The following is a 16,392-nucleotide window of genomic DNA, read 5'->3' as shown; positions in this document are numbered from 1 at the left end:
ATGAAAAGAACAATTATCTTGTTTTTGAAATCCCGCGGTAAAGCATGACTTCATGTTTGCACGGATGGTCTGGTCAAGTCCCTCTAGTGTTCTGGATCATTTCCGTTTTATAGAGCGACTTTTCTGCTATTTTCATTATTTGCATCATTTTCTTTCTGTGATCACAGTATTTAAGTTTTTGCTTGCAGCATTTTTTCATTTGCATTTGTTTTGTTGGTTGCAGATTTTTGTTTCAATTTTTAGACATTGCAGCATCCTTTGCAATGCTTTTTGTTTGCATTTGTTTTTTTTGCTGTGTATTTTTGTATTTCCATCTGTTGGCCACCATAGAGAAATCTGATGAATTAAGGGCCATAAAATCTAAAGTTAAACCAGGTTCAAGGAGCAAAGCCAATCAAAAACAATGCATCCTAAGAATGACTGTGAAACGTAAGTGCATTTGAGTTATGAAAAAGTAGGAGCAGGTGAGCAAAGCAGTTAAAATGGGAAGTTGGAAGAAAGATTGACTGAAGACATAACCTAAATAACTTTAAAATAAAAGGCCTAATAATAAAAAAAAATTTAATTAAATATATGTCTTTGTCGTAACATTTAGAATGCCACTTCAAGGAACACAGTAGTAAAGGTTGCTGAAATCTTCTTTCCAAGCTTCACAAAATGTTATGTTTTCTGATGCTTTGGGCAACACATGTTAAAACATGGCCAAATGTCCTCAAGCAATTGCTACAGTCAGCAGTCAGGCCTCATGCTGTTTGTTGTTTGTTCTGCAATGAGTAAATAGCTGGGAATCACGACTGGATGTAAATGGACAGATCTGAATTGCAGAGACTCCCAGGGTAAGGTCTTCCAGCAACATATTTTAGTCTGCGTTACCTTTGGATGAATAAAGCCTTTCTCTGTGGTTTCTCAGAGGCAGAGATTGTTTAGCTGGAGTTGAAAAACAACATGTGGTCCTGCGTCACCAAAGAGACTGCTGATGTCAGTGTGTAGATGACCCAGGGGGCTGGACATTTGTTTCCAAATGCAGAAAATCCTGGACACATCAACCTCTTTGCACACATGCCTTATACCTGTTGCTAAGAAATAGTTTTAGGAGTACAGAAATATTGGATATGAAATTGTAATTTCAGTGTTAAATCTTCAGACTTTACTGTCTGATTTCCAAAACACAAAATCCCTGTTGGCACCATTGTCTGTGTTTGAAAAAACATGTTTCTCATCAGATTTCTCACTCTAGAAAACATCATTAGATTATCTGTTCAAGTGGAGGAAAGAGTCCCACATGGCTCTAAACTCTCCAGCTGCTTTAGAGAAATGGTGGATAAATGTATAACAAAAATTAAAGCTGAAATAAGAGAAATAGTATTTTCACTTCTACTCTTGTCAACATCTGTAATTATATGTTTGTCTGTTTGTCTGTCCGTTTACTGGATAAACCTCTTCTAAATAAGCTCACTTTGAATTATTTCGTTTTTGTCTTCATATTTGTGCTCTAAACTCTATAAACAAAATTTGATTATGGTTAAATTATAAAAATAAAGACTCTTTGCCCACCTTGTCTAGAACCCTGCTCCTAACTCCCACACACTGAAAAATCTTTAGAGAGACTCCGTTATTGAATTAAAACTTTATTCTTTATCTTTAGATTATTGCCATAAATCAAGAGGAATAAAATTGTATTCTAATTGAGCGGCTGGTTCGTGCCAAGCCATAATCTGATCAGCCTCCGTCTAAACAATTGTTCAGATCATGTCATTCAGATTTGGGCAAACTGACCTGACATGTGCATTAATATAAGCAGCACAGGACTTTGAGAAATGTTAACTTCCTCCAGCTCTCATATTCTGTAACACACCACCTTTAACCCAGGAACAGCAACAGCATGAGTGGCTGAAGTTGTAGCTTATTTATGAAAAACTAAAAATGCCTCAACAGCTCCCAGAACCTGGCACTGGTCCATTCTGGAAGTTCATAAGATTCAAAACCAACATGTGACTAACTCCTTCAGGTGTCAAAAGTCTGAAAAAAACTTTCCAAATATCAGAATGCTTGCATTGTGAATACAGAATGGAGTAAATAAACCCATGTCCTGATAATTACTGGATGTTACTCATGTAAAAAGCTTATTCTTTTTTTCTTTTAAGTCGAGCAAATTACAGTCCAGTGTAAAACATAGCTACTGTACTTAGCAAGTTAATGAAGTTTTACGAAGCACTACCACTCATTTAAAACTGGGTTTTAACTTTTAAGCTTATTGTTCATTTGCATAGTTTATTCTAATTCCTTGAAAAAAAACTCTGTTCCCTCTTTCTTCACATTGCTACATGCTAAACTCACCCTGTTGTCATCCAGCATTAATAACCCTCTGCTGGTCAATTAAACAACTCTGCAAATCAAAGTATACAATTCTGTGCGGTCACTTTCAACAATTGATTATAAAGCGATTGGATTTTACTCTTTGTTGCAGCTATTTGGTGATGTGAGAGTGCATATATGAAACAAGAAATTTTTACTGTTGGACTAAATTTGTTCTACAAAAAGATGGCCCAATGTGTAAAAGAATAAGAAATAAAGGTAGTCATATTAAATCTTTCATTGCATCTTTTCCAGACAGGATGTAAAAGAAACAAAAATCTATTTCTGTTTTCTTCAAGCTTGCAGAACTGAGAAATTTTTAATTACATGGCATTTATTTTTCTGTCATGACAACATCACCTGTAAGCAGACTGACATGTTGACTTTTTGTCTCTCTCTAACATGATTCACACCTCCGTTGAGCAGCTCTCTCTTGTCATACTCCATCTTCTTTGCCACTGAGTTTGCTCACCTCTCCTCTCTGAGACAAGATGTCATTGACTAAACACATAAAATATTCATAGACCACGTCTAAGCTATAAAGAGCTGTTTATAGTCTCCAAAGGTTCTATGTACTAGTTTGAAAAGCTCAAGACAGAGGGAAAGTTTTAGTTAATACAGCTTAATACAAATAAAAAGAAATTATAAATTTTAAATGTAATTGTAATTTTTAAAAATTATTTAAGAAGTAACATAATTTGCTTATTCTATTTGTTCCAGTGTTGGTGAAATGTTTCTATTTTCTACATTCTTATTTTTGGGTTTGATCTAAATCATTTAAGCCAATGTTTACACTGGATTAAGACTGCAGGAATCTAAATGTGGATTAACTGATTTAAAACAAGTACCAAAAAAATAGGAAAATAATACGGTAAGGAAGAATTACATGCTTACAGGAAAAAAAAAATAAGTACAGTAGTGCATGTATCCTAAGACAAAGGTAAAATATAAGGTAGTTTTAATGCTGCTAGCTGTAGTTTTATCTTTGATTTGACTTCATATATCATGACTAATATTCTGTTGAAAAAAAACACAAAAGACGTACCAGACAAAAAAGTACAGAAGAAAAGCATTAAGTGAAACCTTATTGAAGGACTTTATAACACTATAAGAGGTAAAGCATATTTAATCTGACACTTAAATATGCTAAATGAGCATGGCGCTTAATGGCTGAACTTGAAGGACCTAGCCTACGTGCTGGACGTACGGGTAATATGCATATGCTCTAAAATGTAACACTGATTTACATTTTAGTATATAGTATATATATATATATATATATATATATATATATATATATATATATATATATATATATATATATATATATATACATGGTTTAACAACAAATATTTAGATATCTACACATACAGTTTATATTTAAGAAAAAGATTTAGAATTTAGATATAGACTATGAGTAAATGTGATATTTATATAAAGGAATAGGCTCCATAAATAGATTTCATATACAAATGTAGATATATAGAGGAGCTGCTCAGGTTCCGGGTTTAATTCCTGGCTCGGGTCTTTCTGCAGGGAGTTTGCATGTTCTCCCTGAGCATGCGTGGGTTCTCTCTGGGTACTCTCTCTGGGTTGCAATGCACTGGCGCCTCGTCCAGGGTGTACCTCGCCTCTCGCCCATAGCGGCTGGAGATAGGCACCCGTGACCTCGCTTGGAATAAGCATGATGGAAAGGGATGGATGGATGTAGATATATAATATTAGGCTATAGATATAACATGTATATTTAGCTTTTTGTCCATAATTATTAGAAAACATTAAATGTGAAAAAAGTGTGCTAAATAACAGATATGTGACAGGTTTTTTTATTCGGTACACAATATAAAAAAAACCTATAATATATTTGTTGAACAACATGTTGATCAAACCCTCTCGACATTTCATTAATATTAGTGATGAACAAGGATTACAGTAGATTAAATAGACTAGTGAATCAAAGTCTGTTTGGTGTTTACTTTCTAATAATCTATTAGCTATATGACTCATTTTATTGTGAAAGGGCACAACAAAATTCAGACCTGCATCTCATTAGCATAACAGGGATGTTATATAAAATGTGACTTGCTATAGTATAACAGTTTCATAGGGGTTTCCCTTGAATCAGAACTTCTTGTAACTGACATGTTATTACTATGTAAAATATTGTAATCCTCCCTAAGGCATAACTATTTTATAATATACCTATAATATAAATACTTTTAAACTTTCAAAGTAATACCTATCAGTATTTTATTATCTTAATTCATTCATCTGTTGCACCTCAAGAAATAATGATTATTTAAAAAAATGTAAAATGATACATATATTATAAATATGTATAATGTGCCCATGATGTATTTTAAGTGTTTGAACAGTTAACTTGTATAATTAGAACTAAGAGGGCATGAAGAATAAAATTCAGTTTCCTAGAAAGATTGAATATATAATAGGAACAATAATATATTATCTTTTACACAGTGAAGTCAGACTTTTAGAGTTTGAAAAACATGCCTTGGCCGTTCCTTTGCACGAATTACTGTGGAAATGTTGTGAGCCATGAGAGTGATCAGCCCTTAGCACTGCTAAGGCATGTTTGTGTATATTTGGAACTCTACTGTATAGTTTTGTGCTTGAGTAACTTAAACAGTGACTGACAATGTGTATATGTCTGGGTAGACTGAGCTGCAGATAGGGGTAAGACAGAATACATTGGGAAAATAAGGTTTCAGGTAAATTGAGATAAATCACCTGTTATTCATGGCAATTAATTTAGCATTATGGTAAAGACATGGGACTTCTGTTTAATGCATGTTTGTTCTCAGGGAATGCTAACTGATAATCAGTAAGCCACAGTAATACCAGGTGATTTGCAAAGTATTCTCTTTTCAGTTTTGTAATGATTCTCACATTTCCAACTGGGTAAAAATGCTGTCAGGTTTGTGGGAGATCGTGGTTCCCAACCTGCCCCTGAAAACAAACTGCCACATACACACAAAGTACAACATCTGGATGAACAAATCATTATTGCACCGAGAAGACTTGAATATAATCAGCTGACAAATTGTCAGTATTTACTGCTGTTTGACTTAAATTGAAATAAAGATTCTGTGTTATTTCTTCTTGTCATGATAATTATATTATCGAGCATCATAAATAAAGATTCAGCTTTTTATTTTGTGTCTTTCAAATTAAACTTCAGTATGGGTTATCCCTCAGTGTTAAAAGCCTGCAGATAGATTTTATCACAGTGCTGAACAGCCAGGCAGTTTATTGGTGTAATTTTTCATATACCCACTGATGTAATAGTTTACACAAGATAACTCAATGCCTGAACTGCACGTTTTCATCATTTGGAATTGGCAACAAAAAGAATGAAACATTTAATTAGAAACAACATTTCAGGCAAATTACATGTTGAGTTCCTCTTGTACAAGCCAACATCGTTGTGCCATTGAAACAGTTATGAAAAGATAGATTTTGTTTTTTTACTTTGTTGCATGCCTTCTGAAAGATTTTTTGTGTGGGAAAATCCCTTAAGGGAAATCTCCTAAGGGAAATGATATTTAGCAAAAAGCTATTTTATTTTGTATTTGCACATCTTGTCTGAGTGCAAGCTTAGTTTGTATTAAGAAAAACAGCTTTTTTTGGACTCAAGTTTAGGTATACTGTATCTGTGGTCTCCAAAGTGTCCTGCTTGTTTAAGACGCTTACACCTGGTTTCCATTGATCAGGCTTTAGCCAAACTGAATCATGTTAAGCAGGGAGACTTCTAAAACCTGCAGCACCGGCCCTTGAGCACAGTGGTCACTCCCTCGTTTAAACTTTAGAATTTTCAGAAACAATGACATCCCAGCCTTCCTTGTACATGTCTAATAATTACAAAACATCAATAGGTTTTAAGAGGTTCCAGCTGATGTCAACCCTCCTGGGCTGCATGGCGTCACAGTTGTTGACATTCTTGTCTTGCAGGAAGAAAGTTCTGGCTTCAGTTCTTGGTATTTTTCTGTATAGAGTTTGCATGTTCTTCCTGTGCGTGGATCGGCTTTAACCACTTCCCGCAGTCCAAACCCATGCATTTTTGGTCAATTGGATTCTTAAAATTGACCTTAGGAGTGAGTGTGTCCAGTGGAAAGTGTACCCTGCACTGTGATTAATAGTAATAATAAGAAAAAAGAATTCAACTTTATTGTAATCACATTGTCACAAGTAGAAAGCAACGAAATTCACTCTCTGCATTTAACCCATCCCTTTGGGGAGTAGAAAATGATTAGATATTGATTATTTATTATATTTATATATTATGATATTCATTTATTTATTTTTTTCTCTAATTAGCAAAGATAGGGACCACGGCCCCCTGAAACACTTAAAGAAAGGTATAGATTATGGATTTATAGAAGTGAAACTTTAACATTTTTGGTAAGAAACAAACAAATTGCAATTTCTCAGTATATTTTCCAAACTTTCATTATTATTCTATTCTATTCACAAACTTTCAGAAGTGGTTAAACACTTCTCTTTTGTCCTCAACTACAGAAATATACCTCATTCAGATTTTTTATGGTCAAAATTGACCTCTCTGACTTTGCAGAATACATATATATATATTTTTCTAAATCTGAGTCGAGTTTTTACAGGAAATTTCTGGCAGCTGAGTAAAGTTAATGTTGGTCCAGTCTCTTTGCAGCATGTGTGGTGTGAAGAATGCCAGCATTGTCCTCTCTATTACTGTAGGGATTTGATTAGCATACTTTGTAGAAAACTTTGCTAGATGTTTCTCTGGGGGACCTGTAACACACATGAGCTGTAATGTTTTATGGAAATGAGATTCGGCTAAACTAAAAGTGAAAAGACAGAAGAAGCATATGATTTTTTTTTTTTTTGCTGCACAGTCCTCTGCTTTAACTTCATCCAAAACCGTTCGCTGAGAGCATTCATGCAGCGGAATAACCACTCCTCACACAGTGCAATCTTCTGTATCTGCTTTGCATCCTCAGAATAAACAGTGCAGCTTTTCCTTCATCAGTGATGGATGTTCTTCCTGTTTTAACTGAACAGCCTGGCTAAATACGGTTTAAGATGTTCAGTGTATCTATGTTTGGGGTCCGAAATGTTCTGCAGCTTTACCACCTTATAAGACATTCCTCCTTAATGTGTGATAAAATCCAGGCTGATGGCAGAGTGACAGAGCAGCGCAGCAAAACTCAGGGGATTAGCGAGTATAAACACAGGCTGCCAGCATCCATAGGACAACAACATACAAAACATGCTAGTTGGAATACAGTAGAGAAGGGTTGCTTTCATTATTTTGGCTACTTATCACAGAATTAGTTCAGGGCCAATGAGAAAAGGGTCTTTTTGATGGTATTAAAATTTGTATTATTTCCTTTTAATCACTTCTAATTAGGTGTTAGTTTCTCCAAACTGGACACTAACACTTTATATTTTGTATTTAGTTGCTTTTTATTTCCTGTTGTAACCATGTTGTTTGTTTGGTTTGCGTGTCTAATCCCCATAATCGCCTGTAAAGTACATGCGTTATCTCCTCTGAGCTGCTTTCTTGCAGTAAGAATGATGCCAAATTCAGGGCATAATGTTTATTGACCGTAATCGAAGCTTGGTTCTTGCCAGATCTGCTTTGTGACTCTGGCTCTGTATTTTCACTTTCATGTCAACAAAAGCTATTTTTAATTCCCAGTTAGGAGGATTAACATTCAGTCTCATTTTTCATTTTTTAAGTTTGACACTTGTTTATTTTCCCTTAAAACTATTATTTCCCATGGCAGTTTTATCTTATCAGTGCAGATACATACATCATCTCTTGTATTCCTCTAAATAAACAAAAATGTTTGTTTTTTTTGCAGCAAATTTTCTCTATTCATATTAAATCATAATAAGAATCAGAGAAACCATCAATTGCCTGATTGAGAGTATATTAATCTTTAAAATCAAAGTCTGTTAACAACGAATAGATCATTTTCACCTTTTGTTGCTGACAGGCTTTTAGTAAATGTCACAGTCCAAAGGCTCTGTATTCATAGACATCATAAAGTTGGCCTTGTGTTCTGCTCATCCCACGAACTTCCCACTGTTGACAGGTGACGTTTCAGAGCTCGCTTTTCTCCTCCTTCTTTTGTTTATGCCAAATCTAAATTCAACTGGTGCAAATGTCACCGAATGAGTTATTACAGAGATAAGTTCCATATATTCTCAAGAGGCAAATATGAAATGCTAGATTAGTTTTGTGCTGCATAAGCTGCAGTTTCTTTTTGGCTGACAAAGCTCAGCGGCTGGCAGAGTCGCCCCTGATTCATTCATTCAGCGACTTTTCAGTATAGGTGGTATATTAAATGCTGCTTTTAAGAACAGTCATTTATATCCGTCACTGTTCTTTAGTTCAGAGAGAGAAAAACAAAAAGCGCCGAAAATTACATTTAAATGATTTACAATCCTGTCAATTAAAAAAAAAAATATGAACAAAAAGTTGTTTGTGATAGAAAACAATGAAACAAGAATTCTACTGTTTTCTTTTATCTGTTATTTATAATACACAAGTGGCATGTTTAAAATAACTTTTGCAGTCTAAAGAACCAATGCAAAATTCTTAATTAATATTACAGAAATCAAACCCTACCAATATTTTCCAACTAGCACAAAATGTCCACTATTTTGAATGTTTTTATGTGTTGATGAGCTCCAAGTCTTTGGGGTTCAGAGAAAATAAAAACAGCATAACTGTATAGAATAAAATTCAACTTTATTGTCATTGCATTGTCACGAGTACAAAGCAACAAAATGTGGTTTGCATCTGTCCAGAAGTGCTTTACAGGATATAAATATTATTACCCGTGTCTGTACAAGCAGAAAATAATAGTTAGGGACTGTAAAAGTTGTGTATAAATATAAATATAGATGTGAATATGAATATGGGAGCTACATGCACAGATTGTACAGATTATACAGATTATACAGAATATACAGGAATGTTAGAAAAAGGATTATATATGTATTAGTTTATTGATTTCGTTTATCAATTTCCCATGATTCCATTAAATGCTACTGGCATCCTAGATGGGTGATTCTATGAAGGCAAATGAAGTTATAAAGAATGGGAATTTCTATACTCAGTTAATTTACTGATTAAACTGTCAATATTAAATCATTCTGAGGATTTATAATTGTGAATAATATTGTTATAAATTAAATATGTGAATTTTCCACTAAAGAAGGTTTTTTTCCCACACATGGATTATCTGCAGATACAATTTGATAATAAGTTTTTAGAACAAAAACAGTTTCATTTAAAACGGAAAATTATTCTGCAACCAAAGGACATTAAACTGGAAAAATGTTTGTTAAACAGATTTACAGTTAATAAATAAAATAAATAATATATAAATAATATATAAATAATTCTGTATTTCTAGTTACTCCCAATAAACCATGTAAAGTTTGTAAACTTTAAAACTCTGGGTGTAGTTGCTCCTCTGATCTTTCAAAACAACCAAAAACCATTAAGTTTGCACCAAGTGACTGAGATTTCCAATGAGAGTTCTTTCAATTAAGGTTCAACACACCTGATGAAAGAAGCAACGGACCTCTTCCCACACAGAAACACCTCTTATGCTCGCTCTCACACAATACACGGAGAATTGAAGTGCTTCATGCCCATTTGTCACTGTTTACCGCCTACATTCATTCCAATGTGACCTCTAAATAGGAAACGTTTGTCACTAAACTCTAATAATCAGTCCACAGAAGAGGCTCTGAGTGTCCAGCCTCTGGGGTTACGGATGCTGCAGATGTACCATCCAATGATGGGTCACAGCATGAACCAAGCTCCCACACTATAACAGGGTCAGTGACAAACTGAGCTGTTTGGAGGCTTAACTCAGCAGCTGTAATCAGAACCCCATTTTCAAAATTGGTTTTCAGTACAACAATACCTCCTCCTCTCACAGCCATACTGTGCTGAGCTGCACAATAGAGTCCTGTTATTCCATTCTTTTGTTATTAAGGGACATTTTACCAAATGGATTAGCAGCTCGAAGAGAGGAAAGAATGTAGATTTTAGAGTAAAAAAAATTTGTGTCTGTGTCGAGGCTGAGCCAATGCTCGACACATTTTCTAAACAGAGATGTCAAAGAGCGAGCGAGCGAGTGGTATCGTATCCTCTAACACATCCAATAAGCCTACGGCAGGCTTACAGATGGATCAAGCTGGGCTATGACCATTTGGAGCTTGTTTTACAAAGTATGACCACCTTATAAACTGTCTGCAAAAGGTGTCAGACCATGTAAGTGTCTGGATTCTATCATGCATTGGCTGCCGATAAAAGAAAAATATAAGTCTGACACTGAAACATTTATCCTTTTGCTTATATATCACCCTACGATAATTAATATGAATATTTTCAAATTGTTTTTCCCTATCTTTCAGCAGTACATCTGGAAAATATTAGGATTTCAAAAACATAATTTGTTTTCAATACATAAGAAAAATCCATATAATAATGATAAGAAGAAAATACACTTAAAGAGCTTAAGTGTTACAATCCCCAAAGCCTGAAAGTATGAGATAATGGTTTAGAGATACTTATTTCCGAAGGAACAGTGTCATACGGCAGTGGAAGAGAAAAAAAGAGAAAAAAAGATTGTTTGTTGTAATTTTAATATTGAATTCCTTGTGCTACTTAGATTGTAATTTGTACTACCCTGAAGGATTTCGATGTTAAATATCTGCAAGACAAATACAAACAGATTAAGTGCTCAGTGCCAGCAGCTAAACAGCTAAGTAGTTTCAGAACAATAATCTTTGCTTCAGCAGAAGAAATGCAGCTCTCCCAGCACAAACTAAATGAAAGCATGGTGGTGCGGGAATTACTGCTAAAAGCTACATTTAAGGTGCTGCATGGGAGAATTTGCATCTGAGAATTCATCAAACCAAGTTTTAATTGGGAAAAGCAGAGGATTTTCTTTTTTATGCTCTGTTATCATGCTAAATACTCCACATTTTGTGGTTTCTACAGTAACACTAAAACCTTATGAGTTAAAGAAGTTGTATTATTCTACTGTGAGAATAAAGTGATGTATCCTATGTCCTACTACTGCTTCTAGAACGTGTTAGCATGATGGTACACAGACAACATGTTTATTTTTAAACAAGAAACATCAAAATGGCTTCCAATAGGACACACGCCTTGATGTCTCAAAAACAATCCTTCATTTCCTCGGCATTTGAATCACATAACAAATGTTTTTCTTGATTTTCTTTGATTTTTTCGAATTTTACTAAATGTAGCAAGATTAGAAACAACAGCAGCTTCAATATTTATTAAGCTTCAATATTCATTAGATTGATTGGAGAAATTCATAAAAATGAAGATAGATTAAATTCTCTACTTTAGGTTATTGATCGGATAGTTTTGGTTTGTTTTTTTTTCCAGATTGAAATGTGTTTTTTAAAAATTGCTTTCTACAGATGGGCGGCACAGTGAGGTGGTGGTTTGCGATGGGGTTCTGGGTTCAAGTCCTGGGGGAACCAAGGCCTCTCTATGTGGAGTTTGCATGTTCTCCCTGTGTCTGCATGGGTTTTCTCTGGGTTCTCCAGCTTCCTCCAACAGTCCAAAAACCTCCATATATGGTTGACTGGACATTCCAAATTGCCCTTAGGAGTTAGTATGAGTGTTTGTTCTTGTTTGCGTTTCTCTTTGTGACTCTGCAGGGTTGCCCACTGACTACTGAGATAGGCTCCAGTCCCCCAGCCCTACCCCATTAGGGAATAAGTGGTTATGATAATGGAGGGATGGATGGATGTTTTATTCAGACATATCCTTAATAAGTAATTTATTTCATGGGTCTTCGCATTGCCATGAGGGAAATTGTCTTTTTTCCCGTATTCTTTATCCCACAGAACTTCTTTTATGCACAAATATTGTGAAGTTTAGGGAAAAGTTTTTATTCACATAAATGACATGGGAAAAGTCTTTCCCCCCAACTGTGGAGGCAAGCTTTGATCATTTGAACACTAGCCAAACTCCCTGTCTGCCTCCTAGTGACTGGTCAGTAGTTAATTAATACAATTTTACTGATTTATTTTCATACATTTAAGTGGGACAGGTTACCCAGAGACCTATACATTTGTGCTCAGCTGCAATGTATTTTACTTTTGTGCTCTAGTTAAATGAATATTTGATGATACGTGGTTCAGTGAAGTAGGGCAAGAAAGCTGCTTGTCAAGATAAATTTGTTGACTCACAGTGATCTAAACTGTAACTTTGGCATGAATGACCTTCTGGAGATGTCGTATCTAAAGTTCCTCCCAGAAAGACTTTGACAGTCTATTTGGCACCATGTCTTCTACTCAGTATAAAGTTGGCAGTATTGTTTTTTGTTATTGTTTTTTTCTTAAAAAATATATGCAAGCCCCCACATTTCCACATCAATAAAGGCGGACAGTTCAGAGAATATACACTGCAAATAATTGAAATCTAAAGAAGTAATTTTTTCATGAATTGAGCAGCTAAGTGAGACTATAAAATATTATTTAAAATATATATTAATATAATTATTAAATATTATTTAAAATATATTTTATTTTGAATATAAAAATAATTGCATTGGCTATTTTCCAATGCATATTATCTAATTGTCTTAATTTAAGAGTAAAAATGCTCACTCCATTGGTAAATCATCTTATTTACCTACTCAAATTAAGGTCTTATACACTGAATTTAAGAAATTTTTACTAATTTCTAGATCGTTTTAGCAGTGTGAATGTATCTCTTTATAATCAATGCCTGTGTGATCCTCCTCAGGTTTGCCTGGGCAAAAGCTGCACCAAATTAGCCAGTTTATTGTCTGATCTGATGCTGCTGGCCTGACTAACCTAGTCGGAGTTTGTGTTGTTGAACTGATTTCCTTAACGCACCATTCATTTTATCCATTAGGCAATTTTTGTTTGGGTTTGGCTAAAAAATGTAAAGCTGGCATCAGCAAAACCTGCTCGGGAGAGAAATTTACAATTTTTCCATCCATTAAATAAACATAAAATTATGCTTTAAAAGAATCTACACCCAGCCGAAACGCTGTTAAGACAGTTTTTGTTGTGCACTGGTGCTACACACACAAACACGTCTGATTTAATGTGAAATGTCAAACAGCCAAAACATTTAAAGCCTCCCAGTTTTGTAATAGCATGTTTCAGTGTGATGCCTCGTCCATTCTGAAATCTGAACTCTGCTTCACCCTCTTTACCACCTTTAACCATCTGCAGCGCCATGAATAAAGCCTAGGGGTCTTCCCCTTGGCTATTTACTTGATATGAGTTGTGCTGCTTTTTTGCTTTCAGGATCAACTTTATTTGTTTTTTTTTGTTTTTTGTTTTTTTTATTTTACAATAACTTAAAATAATCTGCAACAAAAGACTTGCATTAAGTCTTCTTCCTTGTTTGGAAGACCGGATGACAAACTGCAGATCAGGAGCACATGTCATGGGTGGGTGCATGTTGTCTTTTCAAAGAGGTTTGTTTTTAGTCCTCTCTTCTCCCCTCTGCACCACATTCAACTATGCATGCTCTTCTTTTGTAATGTTATTTACTGGACAGCACAATCAAATGAAAGGCAAGCACTCTTCAGCAAACAACAGTAATTGTTAGTGGCCATTGTATTAAGCCATTCAGCATGCACTTGAGCAAAGCATTAAAAAAAAATTGTTTTTTTTGTGTCATTTTTTTGGGAGATTTGGAGCATTTACGTCATTATGGATTATTCCCCCTGCTTTATAGATAAATGTGCACACAAGCATCACTTAAACAAGCTGTTTATTGTTGTTGTTGAACAGACTGAAGCAAGAGATATGATGGTTTTCTAAGATGTTTTTAGATTGAATAGCCTCAGGAAAGACACCCAAACAACTCTAAGAGGTCAGTCTGGCCTCTGCCTGGATGGCCCTCTTAGCTGTCCTCCAACCTGGAATCAAGATGTGCAGAAGTAGCAGAAAAGGCTTGGGGATATTTCCTGTTACCCGGAGTTAGTAATGCTAAACAGCATGTGTCCTGACGGACCTAGAAATATGTTTGTAAGCTGACTGAGGGGCCATAACTCTATGAGTTTCTATTATACCAGCCAGATTTACAAGCCTAATTAGCCTCACACCTTAATGCTCATTAGTCCTACCTCAGCTCTCAGTAAATGGGCCATCTGGTCCTAATTATCCTGCAGAGAGGACACCCTAACATGTCCAATCTCGGAAATGTTTGGGATTTGTCTGCAAACCTTGCTATATTTAGCATTACAGGCGGTGCTGTTTGGCCATCAGTTGTGCACATTCTCCTAGTGTAAAATTATCTTAGATTTGATTAAGAAGCATTTTTTTATCAGCAGATTCTATACTAGTGAAAATAATAAACTACTGTCAAACGAAAATCATCAGTCAGTTATTTTCCATTAAAATCATATAATTTATATATATTACAGCTTTGATATTTATGAAATATAAATATGAAATATATGTTAATATTAGAAGGTTTATTAGTCATATTGGTTTGGAAGCAACCCAGCAGTCAGATAAAAGTTTTCCTCTTATAGCTTCCAGCTGTAGCGTGACTTTATTCAGCTTATCAGAAACAAGTTTGGGAGGGGTAGTGCTGCCTATTTATATTTATGCTGCCATCAATATTAAACTCCAGTCACCGCAGCATGTTTCCTGGCACCTTACAAAAAGAACATTAAACTGAGGAAACACATGAGAGAAGATTTAATGTAGTTTTTGAAACATAAAAAAAACCTTGATATATCTGAATAGAGGTAACTGGACCTAGCTATTGAGGCAGACATAAATTATATTGAACTAGAAAAGTTGCATATTTGTGTAGTAAAACCAATCATGCTTATAACAGTTTTTCAGATGAAAGCTACTTTATGTTTGAAAAATATGAATCCTGGTTATCAGTGGTCAATTAAAAAAAAGTAAAAAAAAAACAAAAAAACAATCCACTGGACTTTGTTTCCAAGTTTGAAGATGTTTTGCTTCCCACCCAGGAATCTTTTTTAATTCAAAATGTCAGAAATTGCGTTGAGTTCAAGGCTTCTGACATTTTGAATTGAAAAAGCTTCCTGGATGGGAAGCAAAACGTCTTCAAACTTGGAAACAAAGTCCAGTACATTGTTTTTTAACTTTTTTGAATGACTATGACCTGGATGACTGAGAATCTTCACCAGCATCATGTAAAAGAAGCTGCTTATTACTGTAATATAGAACGTGTTCATAGACCCTATTGAGGCATCATGTTTTTCTCCCCGTTGGAAGGCACGGTTTTACAAACCCCCAGCTCTCTATTTCCCTTATTTTTAACATCTCCTGCATTGACCACTTTGGTTAATCATTGTTTGTCTCCTGTGCTAAGTTCCAAAAGTCGGTGCAAAGCAGGCAACTGAGGGAAATTTGCCTCAGATTGTGTTACTGACTGAAGGAGAGATACTGAGTGTGTTTAAGCATGTTTGTGTTTAAGAAGGAGGGAACCCCACTAAAAGCCTCATCGGTGGCAGGACTGTTATTCAAAGAAGTAGAGCTCTGATGTATGTCTTCTCTATAGCGGGACGCATGATGAAACACATATTATATTTTGCCGATCGCTGTTGCAGAATTTCATCTGCATTTTTCACAGCTTAGTTTTATTTCAGATGCAGCCATTTAGAATTGACTAGCAGTAAATTTTTTGATGATATCAGCACATGCCTTGACCTGGAATAGTAAGGTTAGGGTTAAAGTTTGTGACCACTTAAATATCTGATGGTGTGAAATGTATGAGTCTTTGTTTTTATATCAGTGGTACCAGTCTTGACCTGATTTCAGGCCAGACAAGAGTGGCCCCGCCACTAGGGGAAAATACTACAATCATTCCTGTTGTTGTGCTACCGCATATGCATCTAGTGGTTGTTACACTGCACGGCTCATTTACCAAATAGGACTCTTTAGTTTAGATTTAATCAAATGTAACTTCCTGTGGAGATATTTTAAATGCGGCTTGAACCGTCC

The 16,392-nt window shown here is 35.1% G+C and overlaps 1 protein-coding gene across 2 annotated transcripts in view; it reads left to right on the top strand.

Moving 5' to 3' along the window:
• Positions 1-16,392, top strand: part of gcgr (glucagon receptor) — a 45,562-nt gene that overhangs the window by 13,181 nt on the left and 15,989 nt on the right. The gene's annotated exons all lie outside the window — the stretch shown is intronic.

Source organism: Cyprinodon variegatus, unplaced genomic scaffold (assembly GCF_000732505.1).
Source record: "Cyprinodon variegatus isolate N-32 unplaced genomic scaffold, C_variegatus-1.0 Scaffold939, whole genome shotgun sequence".
NCBI lineage: Eukaryota > Metazoa > Chordata > Actinopteri > Cyprinodontiformes > Cyprinodontidae > Cyprinodon > Cyprinodon variegatus.
Note: the sequence above shows the minus strand (reverse complement) of the source record. Positions and strands in the feature narration are given on the sequence as shown.